The sequence below is a fragment of the Mirounga angustirostris genome, unplaced genomic scaffold (genome assembly GCF_029215605.1).
Source record: "Mirounga angustirostris isolate CCGP_5_RB_7025 unplaced genomic scaffold, mMirAng1.0.hap1 SCAF_12, whole genome shotgun sequence".
Classification (NCBI taxonomy): Eukaryota; Metazoa; Chordata; class Mammalia; order Carnivora; family Phocidae; genus Mirounga; species Mirounga angustirostris.
In genome coordinates, this window is record NW_026991720.1 from 85,781,643 (window position 1) to 85,796,007 (window position 14,365).

The 14,365-nt window shown below is 41.6% G+C and overlaps 1 protein-coding gene across 1 annotated transcript in view; it reads right to left on the reverse strand.

Moving 5' to 3' along the window:
- RELN (reelin) overlaps nucleotides 1-14,365 on the reverse strand; it is a 530,360-nt gene that overhangs the window by 224,626 nt on the left and 291,369 nt on the right. The gene's annotated exons all lie outside the window — the stretch shown is intronic.

A 14,365-nucleotide genomic window follows, 5' to 3' on the forward strand; every position in this document is an offset into this window, starting at 1 on the left:
GGTTCTTGCAAGTTAATATTAATTAATAGCGATTGCATTAAATGGTATATAAGTCATTAAATGGAACGAGGACTAAAAGCACCATTCTTCTGTGTGTGTGTTATTTAAATGATTAGATGGCATGTGAGAAACTAAAATACTACAAAGAAGGGCGCCTGGGTGGCTCAGTCGGTTAAGCGACTGCCTTCGGCTCAGGTCATGATGCTGGAGTCCCGGGATCGAGTCCCACATCAGGCTCCCTGCTCAGCAGGGAGTCTGCTTCTCCCTCTGACCTTCCTCCTTCTCATGCTCTCTGTCTCTCATTCTCTCTCTCTCAAATAAATAAATAAAATCTTTAAAAAAAAATACTGCAAAGAAAATTCAAGTACTAAATGAATAAGAACTATTAGATATGATCGATATTATTCTACTATAGCGCAACATGAAAGATTTAAAAGACATTATGTCCCGTTGTGAACATTTGGTGATTATTTCTCACTCTGATTTTCCATATTGGAAATATGACCAAAGAAAGTTTTAAAACTCTGACAAGGATTTGTTTCTATGCATTCAATGAATTCACATAATAAAACACAGCATGACTATCATTTCAAAGATCTTCTCAGAATACCCTAAACAGCCATGAAGCATATGCCAGAAGTAAGTGAATAGCAAGATTTTTTCATACTATATTAAAAACAAATGAACCAACAGAAGAAGAAATAGTGCAATTTATGTTTAACTTTCACCCATCTGCTAGAGGAGCCTCGGTTTCAGCAAATGGCATCTGTTGACGGTTTTTACATTTGTAGTTCTCAGGAGTTCCAAGCTTTAATAGACTCATTTATTTTATTTCAGTGGTGTTTAGTACAACACCAGTTAATCTGCAATCGCCAAAGCTGGCAATGTGCTCAAAAGCCAAAAGGCAGCTTTCCCAGACTTATTCTCACAGCCAAAATGTGGGTGCAAAAAGTATAAAAGAAAGGGTATTCGAAGGACAGCTCCCCAGCAACCCCACACTCAAACACAAACCCACCGTATTCCATTTTGATCACTGCTAAAGTTTACCTTTCATAAGCAGCTGCTTAAAATAAATATCAAGCTGTGAGGCTGGAACTGGAAGGGGCCAGGATTATGGGGGACAAACTTCAATACAAACAAGAAGAGGGACTGGCAGACAATCTGTTTATTTCAAAACAAAGTTCAAATCAGCCTAAAGAATTTCAATGGTATGTATGTGCCTCCTTCATGTTGTATACACCATAAGGTCTTTTTTTTTTTTAAGATTTTATTTATTTATTTAACTGACAGAGAGAGAGAGAGAGAGACAGCAAGAGAAGGAACACAAGCAGGGGGAGTGGGAGAGGGAGAAGCAGGCTTCCCGCCAAGCAGGGAGCCCGATGCGGGGCTCGATCCCAGGACCCTGGAATCATGACCTGAGCTGAAGGCAGTCGCTTAACCAACTGAGCCACCCAGGTGCCCCTACACCATAAGCTTTTAAAAGCAAATGTTTAAGGTGAATCCCTGAAAAAGAAACAGGTAGAACAAATGGTGACCAAAAATGTTCCTTAGAGAATGCAATTCCTTGCAAATTGCTTATAAATTAAGAGAGAAGGACAGTTGATAAACACCAGAAAAAAAAATGTGTCCAAATACGACTTTGATGACAAATATGACTTCTCTCCTATTTCCTTATGCTACCATCTTAATGGTGGGAAATTTAGTTTATTATGCACCCGTAAAACACAAAGGCACCTGGCAGGTGACTCGCTTTTCCTCAGCCACTTAGCCATTAAATTCTTGCATATCTATAATATTAACACCTTTATGAATCCATCTTCTCCTCAGCATTATCAATACACCCTCATTAGCCAGGACTCTGCAAGGGTGATTAGTTAGCCTCCCTGTCTTCAGCCTCAAGCTTCCTTCTCTGGCCACACTGTTGCTAGTACTCTTCCTACAAGCAAACTGACTCATGTTACCTCCCTGCTTAGAATCCTCCAACAATTCCTCAGGATTTTCAGGAGAAAGCTGCACTTGCACCCACAGTGGACGAAGATGCACAGTTCCTAGAGACCAAATGTGTACCCCACAAACAGAACTAGCCCAGGGTCACTGTAAAGGGTTTCCATGTGAAAAGATGGTCAAAAAGGGAAAGGGACTCCGACACAGAGATGGACAACTGGATACCAGGACCAGGGGGTGGGGTACGAGGGGCCAGTCCAAGGAGAAGCACCCACCGCCCATGCCCCATGCCCAGAGAACTGAAGAGGGAGGGTCTGAGCTGGAAGAAGCACCCCCAAAAGAACCAGTCTGCTTTGGCTATCTGCCTCACTCTGAGGCCACCCCCACCAAACTCCCATTCCAAATGGTGCCAGTCCAATGAGTAAATGATTCCCCACTCCCACTCTGAAATGATTCTCACATATACTGGGTACAATTTTCTTCACATAAACCCTTCTGGATTGCAACCCCACTGTCACCTAGACTTCAGCCAACAGAACAAGATTTTCCTTGCCCAGACTGACAATGGTTGCTTGAGCCTGTGTGGGATGAGGAGAAGAAAGAGTTAATCAGTGTTCTTGTGCCCAGGTGGCTAATGCCACCTCCAATTCTCCTTCCCTGTGGTGCCGAGCTGTCACAGACCTCAAAGCACCCTTTACGCAGTAAGGAGGCAGTAATAACCAGCTGCCACCTGCAACAGGTACCTCTTTCTTCCCCCTCTTAAATCAAAGATCTTTAATTGCCAACACTGAAATTTAAAACCAGAAAGATAAACCCAAATGTCAAATGCAAAGTATCCTCTTCTTGCAGATCCATTTTCTCCCCCTTTAGGTCCCTTCCAATGTCATGCTTCACTCTAAAGTAGCAAATTTGCAAGGATGTAATGAACTACTGAAGGAAGGAAGATAATTCAGGATCATGGTCAAGTATGGTCTGCTAGCCATTGACGGAACTGGTCTAAAAATCCAAACACTTCCTCTGGTTCGTGACGGGCAAATGAGGAAAGTCCATGTATTTTCATTTCTGCCCACGGCAAGCGTACAAGTAACCTACAAACGTTCCTAACGTTTTGTATTCATAAATAAAATTGTGAAATTGCTGACATTTTAGGATTTATTGAGGATCCCCATCCAGCAGTCGAGGAAACCTGGCTCTCATGTAGAGCTACACATAAAAGGTTACTGAAACACCTACGCTGTGGGGGAGGACAGGATATTTTGTGTTAAAGGAATGTCATTAATATTGTTTCCAGTTGGTCTTGGTTGTCAATTCTTGATTTTAAATTGACAAATAAATTGATAAATGATAAAGATAAACCTACAGTTATTTACAGTAGCCATCATTTGCATTATTATTGGTTATTTAGTGAACCCCACAGTATACAACGATGGATATTTTTACTAAAAACATTTCTAGTCTATTATTGTCTTATAGTTGGTTCTATGGTTTAAGAAATATATGCATTGCGATATAAATACAAGCCATCTTTACTCCTCTGCTAAAGTAGATATCTACAAAATGCCCTGCAACTACCTTGCAACAGAACAACCCTTCACTAATGATGTCCTGAATTTGTGCTGCAGAATTTGTGCCATTTTAATAGCTTGCTTTGTATTATCAAGTTACTATAAAAATACTGGATTCTTTTTTTAATTTTTCAGAATTTTAACATACAATCGTAAGTCTGAGTTCATTCTTATTAGGTTAAGAATGCAATACACACAGTTAAGAAAAACAGAAACACAGACATTAATGCCCTCATCTCTCCGTCCACAAATCTACCTATATCATATTCTCCATCCATCAACCAGTGTTTTCTGCTTGCCTCCTGTTGTAGCGGTTGAAATGTTTTTGTTTTTTTAAAGATTTTATTTATTTATTTGACAGAGAGAGACACAGCGAGAGAGGGAACACAAGCAGGGGGAGTGGGAGAGGGAGAAGCCGGCTTCCCGCCGAGCGGGGAGCCCGATGCGGGGCTCGAACCCAGGACCCTGGGATCATGACCTGAGCCGAAGGCAGACGCTTAACGACTGAGCCACCCAGGCACCCCGAAATGTTTTTGTTTTAATCAATGTGAACTTCTTCACATGGTCTAGATCCCACCTCCTCTTGCTCCTTAAAACTTCCCCTTTCTTTTCCCTGAATCATCCATCTCTTCCCATGAGTTTCCCGGATCATTCCTGTCATCATACAAACATCACAGAAACATACAAAGCATCTCTCATCTTAAAAACAAAACAAAACACTTTCTTGATGTCACCCTCTTTCTTCTCCTTCTCATTCTATTTTTGTTCCTCTGTACATCAAAACTCCTCAAAAGGGTTATTCAGTGATTGTCAAAACTTCACATCCTATTCTCTCCCTGCAACCTTGCCCCCACCCTCCGCATAGGCTCCTGCTCTCAAGGACTACCCTGAAACTCACTGGGGGGTCCATGTTGCCAAATCAAGAGATCCCAAATTCAAGGTACTTGACTTCTCAGCAGGATTTGTCACAGTCGATCTCTGCCTTTCTCCCCTTGGCTTCCACTACCTTCTCGATTTTCCTCCCCCTTTACTGGCTGCTGCTTCTCAATCTCCTTTATTTCCCGTTTCCTTCTTGACCTCAAACTGTTTTAGTGCTTTCTCTTCTCTTACGTACATCTCCTCCTATGATGATCTTTCCTACTTTCAAGGCTTTAAATAACATCTACAACAGATAACACCCAGAATTATACCTCCCATGAGGTTCCACACGTGCAGATCCAAACTGCTATTTATCATCCCTAATGAACATCTCAAACCCACTACATCAAAATTGGAAGTACTGGTTTTCCGCTTCCCCAATAGCTACTTGTCTTTTCATTTCAAATGAAACCACTCCACAGGCTCAAACAAACAAATGAACAAAACACCCAGGAGTCATTGTTGGTTCTTCCCTTTCCCTCATGCCCCATTTCAGCCCATCAGACTGAGTTCTGCCTCCAAAATATTGTTTAGCGTATGTCCCTCTTGACTGCTACCGCCGTAGTCAAGTCATGAGCATGTCTTGGTGGTTTTCCTGCTCCCTCTTTTATCCTCCTGTCATCCATCATCCTCACACCAGTTGGGGGGGCGGGGTTTAAAATGTTTTAACAATTATACTGTTCCCTGCTTAAAACCGGTTCAAGGCTTCTCAGCACCCTAGGAACAAAAGGGTGAGCTCCCCATCCTGATATACAAAATGCTTCATGATCTGCTGTCTTGTACATCTTAGACCATCCCTTGTACTACTCTTCTTCTCTTTTACTATGTTCCAGCCATAAAGTGCTCTGGACTTCCTTTCTCTTCCCTGAACACTCCATCATCCCAGGATTTCTGCGCTCCTTCTCTCCGCCTGAAGCTACACTTATTTTTTTTTTTTTTTCATTTTTTTATTCTTATGTTAATCCCCATACATTACAACATTAGTTTTAGATGAAGTGTTCCATGATTCATTGTTTGTGCATAACACCCAGTGCTCCATGCAGAATGTGCCCTCCTCAATACCCACCACCAGGCTAACCCATCCTCCCACCCCCCTCCCCTCTAGAACCCTGTTTGTTTTTCAGAGTCCATCGTCTCTCATGGTTCGTCTACCCCTCCTATTTCCCCCGCTTCATTCTTCCCCTCCCGCTACCTTCTTCTTCTTCTTTTTTTTTTCCTTAACATATATTGCATTATTTGTTTCAGAGGTACAGATCTGAGATTCAACAGTCTTGCACAATTCACAGCGCTTAACAGAGCACATACCCTCCCCAGTGTCTATCACCCAGTCCCCCCATCCCTCCCACCCCAACCCCCACTCCAACAACACTCAGTTTGTTTCCTGCGATTAAGAATTCCTCATATCAGTGAGATCATATGATACATGTCTTTCTCTGTTTGACTTATTTCACTCAACATAATACCCTCCAGTTCCATCCACGTCGTTGCAAATGGCAAGATCTCATTCCTTTTGATGGCTGCATAATATTCCATTGTGTATATATACCACATCTTCTTTATCCATTCATCTGTCGATGGACATCTTGGCTCTTTCCACAGTTTGGCTATTGTGGACATTGCTGCTATAAACATCGGGGTGCACGTACCCCTTCGGATCCCTACTTTTGTATCTTTGGGGTAAATACCCAGTAGTGCAATTGCTGGATCATATGGTAGCTCTATTTTCAACTTTTTGAGGAACCTCCATACAGTTTTCCAGAGTGGCTGCACCAGTTTGCATTCCCACCAACAGTGTAGGAGGGTTCCCCTTTCTCCGCATCCCCGCCAACATCTGTCGTTTCCTGACTTGTCCATTTTAGCCATTCTGACTGGTGTGAGGTGGTATCTCATGGAGGTTTTGATTTGGATTTCCCTGATGCCAAGCGATATTGAGCACTTTTTCATGTGTCTGTTGGCCATTTGGATGTCTTCTTTGGAGAAATGTCTGTTCATGTCTTCTGCCCATTTCTTGATTGGATTCTTTGTTCTTTGGGTGTTGAGTTTGATGAGTTCTTTATAGATTTTGGATACTAGCCCTTTATCTGATATGTCATTTGCAAATATCTTCTCCCATTCTGTCGGTTGTCTTTTGGTTTTGTTAACTGTTTCCTTTGCTTTGCAAAAGCTTTTTATCTTGATGAAGTCCCAATAGTTCATTTTTGCCCTTGCTTCCCTTGCCTTTGGCGATGTTTCTAGGAAGAAGTTGCTTCGGCTGAGGTCAAAGAGGTTGCTGCCTGTGTTCTCCTTTAGGATTTTGATGGACTCCTGTCTCACATTGAGGTCTTTCAACCATTTGGAGTCTATTTTTGTGTGTGGTGTAAGGAAGTGGTCCAGTTTCATTCTTCTGCATGTGGCTGTCCAATTTTCCCAACACCATTTGTTGAAGAGACTGTCTTTGTTCCATTGGACATTCTTTCCTGCTTTGTCGAAGATTAGTTGACCATAGAGTTGAGGGTCCATTTCTGGGCTCTCTATTCTGTTCCATTGATCTATGTGTCTGTTTTTGTGCCAGTACCATGCTGTCTTGATGATGACAGCTTTGTAATAGAGCTTGAAGTCCGGAATTGTGATGCCACCGGCTTTGCTTTTCTTTTTCAATATTCCTCTGGCTATGCGGGGTCTTTTCTGGTTCCATACAAATTTTAGGATTATTTGTTCCATTTCTTTGAAAAAAGTGGATGGTATTTTGATGGGGATTGCATTGAATGTGTAGATTGCTCTAGGTAGCATTGACATCTTCACAATATTTGTTCTTCCAATCCATGAGCATGGAACGTTTTTCCATTTCTTTGTGTCTTCCTCCATTTCTTTCATGAGTATTTTATAGTTTTCTGAGTACAGATCCTTTGTCTCTTTGGTTAGATTTATTCCTAGGTATCTTATGGTTTTGGGTGCAATTGTAAATGGGATCGACTCCTTAATTTCTCTTTCTTCTGTCTTGTTGTTGGTGTATAGGAATGCCACTGACTTCTGTGCATTGATTTTATATCCTGCCACTTGACTGAATTCCTGTATGAGTTCTAGCAGTTTTGGGGTGGAGTCTTTTGGGTTTTCCACATAAAGTATCATATCATCTGCAAAGAGTGAGAGTTTGACTTCTTCTTTTCCAATTTGGATGCCTTTGATTTCTTTTTGTTGTCTGATTGCTGTGGCTAGGACTTCCAATACTATGTTGAATAGCAGTGGTGATAGTGGACATCCCTGCCGCGTTCCTGACCTTAGGGGGAAAGCTCTCAGTTTTTCCCCATTGAGAATAATATTTGCTGTAGGTTTTTCATAGATGGCTTTTATGATATTGAGGTATGTACCCTCTATCCCTATACTCTGAAGAGTTTTGATCAAGAAAGGATGCTGTACTTTGTCAAATGCTTTTTCTGCATCTATTGAGAGGATCATATGATTCTTGTTCTTTCCTTTGTTAATGTACTGTATCACATTGATTGATTTGCGGATGTTGAACCAACCTTGCAGCCCAGGGATAAATCCCACTTGGTCATGGTGAATAATCCTTTTAATGTACTGTTGGATCCTATTGGCTAGTATTTTGGTGAGAATTTTTGCATCCATGTTCATCAGGGATATTGGTCTGTAATTCTCCTTTTTGATGGGGTCTTTGTCTGGTTTTGGGATCAAGGTAATGCTGGCCTCATAAAATGAGTTTGGAAGTTTTCCTTCCATTTCTATTTTTTGGAACAGTTTCAGAAGAATAGGTATTAATTCTTCTTGAAATGTTTGGTAGAATTCCCCTGGGAAGCCATCTGGCCCTGGGCTTTTGTTTTTTGGGAGATTTTTGATGACTGCTTCCATTTCCTTAGTGGTTATAGGTCTGTTCAGGTTTTCTATTTCTTCCTGGTTCAGTTTTGGTAGTTGATACATCTCTAGGAATGCATCCATCTCTTCCAGGTTATCTAATTTGCTGGCATAGAGTTGCTCATAATATGTTCTTATAATTGTTTGTATTTCTTTGGTGTTGGTTGTGATCTCTCCTCTTTCATTCATGATTTTGTTGATTTGGGTCATTTCTCTTCTCTTTTTGATAAGTCTGGCCAGGGGTTTATCAATCTTGTTAATTCTTTCAAAGAACCAGCTCCTAGTTTCGTTGATCTGTTCTACTGTTCTTTTAGTTTCTATTTCATTGATTTCTGCTCTGATCTTTATGATTTCTCTTCTCCTGCTGGGTTTAGGCTTTATTTGCTGTTCTTTCTCCAGCTCCTTTAGGTGTAGGGTTAGGTTGTGTACTTGAGACCTTTCTTGTTTCTTGAGAAAGGCTTGTATTGCTATATACTTTCCTCTTAGGACTGCCTTTGCTGCATCCCAAAGATTTTGAACAGTTGTGTTTTCATTTTCATTGGTTTCCATGTATTTTTTTAATTCTTCTTTAATTTCCTGGTTGACCCATTCATTCTTCAGTAGGATGCTCTTTAGCCTCCATGTATTTGAGTTCTTTCCGACTTTCCTCTTGTGATTGAGTTCTAGTTTCAAAGCATTGTGGTCTGAAAATAGGCAGGGAATGATCCCAATCTTTTGGTACCGGTTGAGACCTGATTTATGACCTAGGATGTGATCGATTCTGGAGAATGTTCCATGGGAACTAGAGAAGAATGTGTATTCCGTTGCTTTGGGGTGGAATGTTCTGAATATGTCTGTGAAGTCCATTTGGTCCAGTGTGTCATTTAAAGTCTTTATTTCCTTGTTGATCTTTTGCTTAGATGATCTGTCCATTTCAGTGAGGGGGATGTTAAAGTCCCCCACTATTATTGTATTGTTGTCGATGTGTTTCTTTGCTTTTGTTATTAATTGCCTTATATAATTGGCTGCTCCCATGTTAGGGGCATAGATATTTACAATTGTTAGATCTTCTTGTTGGATAGATCCTTTAAGTAGGATATAGTGTCCTTCCTCATCTCTTATTACAGTCTTTGGTTTAAAATCTAATTTGTCTGATATAAGGATTGCCACCCCAGCTTTCTTTTGGTGTCCATTAGCATGGTAAATGGTTTTCCACCCCCTCACTTTCAATCTGGGGGTGTCTTTGGGTCTAAAATGAGTCTCTTGCAGACAGCATATCGATGGATCTTGTTTTTTAATCCAGTCTGTTAGCCTGTGTCTTTTGATTGGGGCATTTAGCCCATTTACATTCAAGGTAACTATTGAAAGATAGGAATTTAGTGCCATTGTATTGCCTGTAAGGTGACTGTTACCGTATATTGTCTGTGTTCCTTTCTGGTCTGTGTTGCTTTTAGGGTCTCTCTTTGCTTAGAGGACCCCTTTCAAGATTTCCTGTAGGGCTGGTTTTGTGTTTGCAAATTCCTTTAGTTTTTGTTTGTCCTGGAAGCTTTTTATCTCTCCTTCAATTTTCAATGACAGCCTAGCTGGATAGAGTATTCTTGGCTGCATATTTTTCTCATTTAGTGCTCTGAATATATCCTGCCAGTCCTTTCTGGCCTGCCAGGTCTCTGTGGATAGGTCTGTTGCCAATCTAATGTTTCTACCATTGTAGGTTACATATCTCTTCTCCCGAGCTGCTTTCAGGATTTTCTCTTTGTCTATGAGACTCGTAAGTTTTACTATTAGATGTCGGGGAGTTGACCTATTTTTATTGATTTTGAGAGGGGTTCTCTGTGCTTCCTGGATTTTCATGCCTGTTTCTTTCCCCAAATTAGGGAAGTTCTCTGCTATAATTTGCTCCATTATACCTTCTGCCCCTCTCTCTCTTTCTTCTTCTTCTGGGATCCCAATTATTCTAATGTTGTTTCGTCTTATGGTATCGCTTATCTCTCGAATTCTGCCCTCATGATCCAGTAGTTGTTTATCTCTCTTTTTCTCAGCTTCTTTATTTTCCATCATTTCATCTTCTATATTACTGATTCTCTCTTCTGCCTCATTTATTCTAGCAGTTAGCGCCCCCATTTTTGATTGCACCTCATTAATAGCCTTTTTGATTTCTACTTGGTTGGATTTTAGCTCTTTTACTTCTCCAGAAAGAGTTTCTCTAATAACTTCCATATTTTTTTCAAGCCCAGCTAGTATCTTTAAAGTGATGATTCTGAACTCTAGATCTGACATCGTACTAATGTCCGTATTGAGTAGGTCCCTGGCAGTCGGTACTGCCTCTTGTTCTTTTTGTTGAGGTGATTTTTTCCGTCTTGTCATTTTGTGCAGAGGAGAATAGATTAATGAGAGAACAAAATGCTAGCAGAGTAACCACGTCCCCAGAAAATATACTCTAAACAAATCAGAAAAGACCTGAAGCAGTGGGATAAGAAGGGGAAAGAGAGAAAAAAGAAAAAGAAAAAAAAAAGAAAAAGATAAAGATAAAAACAAAAACAAACAAAACAAAACAACAACAACAAAAGAAAAACCAGAATGTGATCAAATATGATCTATATGGTATATAGATCAGTGCCACACACTAGATTTGGGGTGTATTTTGGTCTTTTAGAAGAAAGTGTCTCCCAAAATTTTAAAGAAAGAAAAACTTATATATGTACAAAAATAAGGGTTGATATGATGAAGGGATGGAAAATGACTGTAAAAATGGAAATTATAAAAAATTTTATAAAAGGAATTGATAAGAAGTTGTTTGAAAAAAGAAAGAAGAGGATTTAAAAAAAGAAAAAAGAAAAAGAAAAAAAAAGGGAGAGGATGGATCAGGCAGGGGAATAGAAAACACCATATACTAGAGATTTAGGGTATATTTTAATCTGTTAGAAGAAACTATCTCAAAATTTTAAAGAGAGAACAACTTATATATATAAGCCAAAAATACGGGAAACTACTATGAAGGGATAGAATATGACTCTAAAAATGAAAAATAGAAATGTTTTTTTTTTAAAAAAGGGATTGATAAGATGTTGTTTGAAAAAGGGAAAAAGAAAAATTCAAAAAGAAATAAAAAGACAAAAAGACAGTTAAAAAAAAATTAACTTTAAAAGACTAAGGAATCATGGTAAAAAAGCCATGAATTCTATGTGCAGTAGTCCCTTAGCGCTGGAGTTCTGCTGTTCTCATTGATCGGTAAACTTGGTCTTGGCTGGCTGTTCTCGCTGATCTTCTGGGGGAGGGGCCTGTTGCCGTGGTTCCCAAATGTCTCTGCCGGAGGCGGAATTGCCCCGCCCTTGCCCCCTCCTGGCTAAGTAATCTGCTCGGGTTTGGTCTCTGGGGCTTTTGTTCCCTGCGAGCTTTCCGTACAGCTTTGGAGGCGGAGAGTGAAGATGGCGGCCTCCCAATCTCCGCCCCGGAGGAGCCGAGAACTCAGGGCCCACTCCTCAGTGAGCCCCCAGAGAAAAGCCGCCAGTCACTCCCGTCTCCCCGGTCTGCAGCTGCACTCCGTGCTCAACCGGCCTGTGACCACGCGTTTCTATCTCCGGTACCCGACCCGGTCTGGAGTCTCCAAACCCAGCAGATCCCTGCTGTGCACTCCCGCGCGGCTCCTCCCGGGGGAGGAAGGTGAGTCTCCCCGGATCTGCCGCTTGTTGGGTCCCTGCTCGAGGAGCAGCGGCCCGACTGTGCCGCGGATCACGGGTTATGGCCACCCCGAGCTGAGAGCCCGCGCCTGGGCTCCGCCTCTGCAGCCGGCTTCCTTGCTCCGATACCTGGGAGCTCTGCCACACTCAGGCACCCCCGGTCTTTCTGTGACCCCGAGGGTCCTGAGACCACACTGTCCTGGAGGGTTCCACCCCCTGCTTAGCCACCAGAGTGACGTCCCTCAGCGGAGCAGACTTTTAAAAGTTCCGATTTTGTGCTCCGCGGCTCTATCACTTGCCAGAAGCGGCCGACGGAGGCCCCTCCCCCGCCGTCTATCCTCCCGAATATCGCCTCGGATTCACTTCTCCGCTCGTCCTACCTTCCAGAAAGTGGTTGCTTTTCTGATGAGAGAGTTGTTGCTCTTCTTTTCTTCGATCTCCTGTTGAGTTTGTAGGTGTTCAGAATGGTTTGATCCCTATCCAGCTGAATTCCTGAGAGGAGACGAAATCCAGGTCTCCTACTCCTCCGCCATCTTGCTCCGCCCCCTGAAGCTACACTTATGATGTCAATTTTCTCACACCCTAATCTCTCCTTATTCCATTCATATCTTTCCCCACTGACTCTCCCCTGCCTGGGTCCCTCTTCTCCCTCAGGTATCTGTGCAAATGTCACCTCCTCAAAGAAGCCTTCCCTGAGCACTCAATCTAAGGAAGCTTATCCCAATCACCAGTCATCCTCCATCTTATCACTCAGCTTTGTATTATTCGTAGTACTTTCAGTATTTAAATTTATTGTGTTTATTTAATCGTTTACTTGCTCATTGTCCATATCCTGTTAGGCTACAAGCTCCATCGGAGTAGGAACTGTGTCTGTCTTGCCCATTCCTTATGTCCCTAGTACCCACAATGATACTTGGTACACAGTAGGAGCTCAGTTACTCTGGCTGGATCATCAGTAAGTTTGCTGTAATCTATTTACTTCAAATTGTCCATTTCTTCATTTTTACTGAGGTATGTTTCTACTAAAAAAGGGAACTACAAGGGGCACGTAGGTGGCTCAGTTGGTTAAGCGTCTGCCTTCGGCTCAGGTCATGATCTCAGGGTCCTGGGATCGAGTCCCACGTCGGGCTCCCTGCTCAGCGAGGAGTCTGCTTCTCCCTCTCCCTCTGCCTGCCGCTCCCAATGCTTGTGCTCTCTCTCTCTTAAATAAATAAATAAAATTTTTTAAAAAAGGGAACTACAACAGTAGATGAGACTTAAGGACTTGCTACTTGCCTTCAAGAGTCAAAGTGGAAAGTCATTTAACAGCCTATTTCCTCACCACAGATTAACGCTGGCACTGTTGTAGGGTCACCCGGGTAATAATTCCCCCAAATTAATTAGAAGATGCCCTAAGAGGACTTAACTGGTTCTATAATCCAGTCTGCCTTCGGAATAAAAATATCAGAGACAAATTACACCAGTAATTATGGTCCATTTTTGTCAGCCAGATAAAGTAATGTGAAGAATAATGATAGCCAGATGAGTTATTTTGCTTATTAGTAAAGCCTTATTATAATGGCCTGGGATAATTGAAAATAAGCAATTTGCAAAGTCATACAAGTTAGTCATAAGCCACGTAGAGTATCACCCCCAGGGCACGAGTTCTGAGCTCTTCATCAGGAATCGGTTTCTACTGCATGAAAAATTTCTCTAATGTAGTATCTTCTTGATTGTGACATTATCATGTCTCTTTAAGTTGATTTGTTTCTGTTGGAATATTTGAATAGTTAACACACTGTTTTGATTTGTTTTTTCTGAGAGAGAGAGAGAGTGAGGGACACAGGGAGAGAAGAATCTTAAGGAGGCTCCATGCCCAGTGTGGAGCCCAATGTGGGGCTCAATTCCACAGCCACCCTAACACATTGTTCTAAGAGGGGAAAACCCACTTTGACATTTAGGAACTTAGTATAATTGTAACCTTACAGAAAAATGTTGCTTTTTAAATAAAGTTTATTTATTTAAGCAATCTCTGTACCCAACATGGTATAGATCAAAAGTCACATGCCCTTCTGAATGAGCCAGCCAGGTACACTGAAAAATGTTACTCTTAATTGTAATATTATGGATTAATGAGAGAATCTTTGATGGCAGGTGCACGTTAATGTGTTATATAGGTTTTTTTTTTTTAACATTTATTTATTTGTCTTAGAGAAAGAGAGAGAGAGAGAGCTAGTGAGTGGGGGGAAGGGCAGAGGGAGAGAGAGAATCCGAAGCAGACACCCCGCTGAGCACGGAGCCTGACGCAGGGCTAGATCTCATGACACTGAGATCATGACCTGAGCCAAAACCAAGAGTCCGCCTCCCAACCGACTAAGCCAACCAGGTGCCCTGGTGTCATATAGGTTTAAACATATTTAATTTGTCTCACATGAGGGAAGTCTACATGATAAT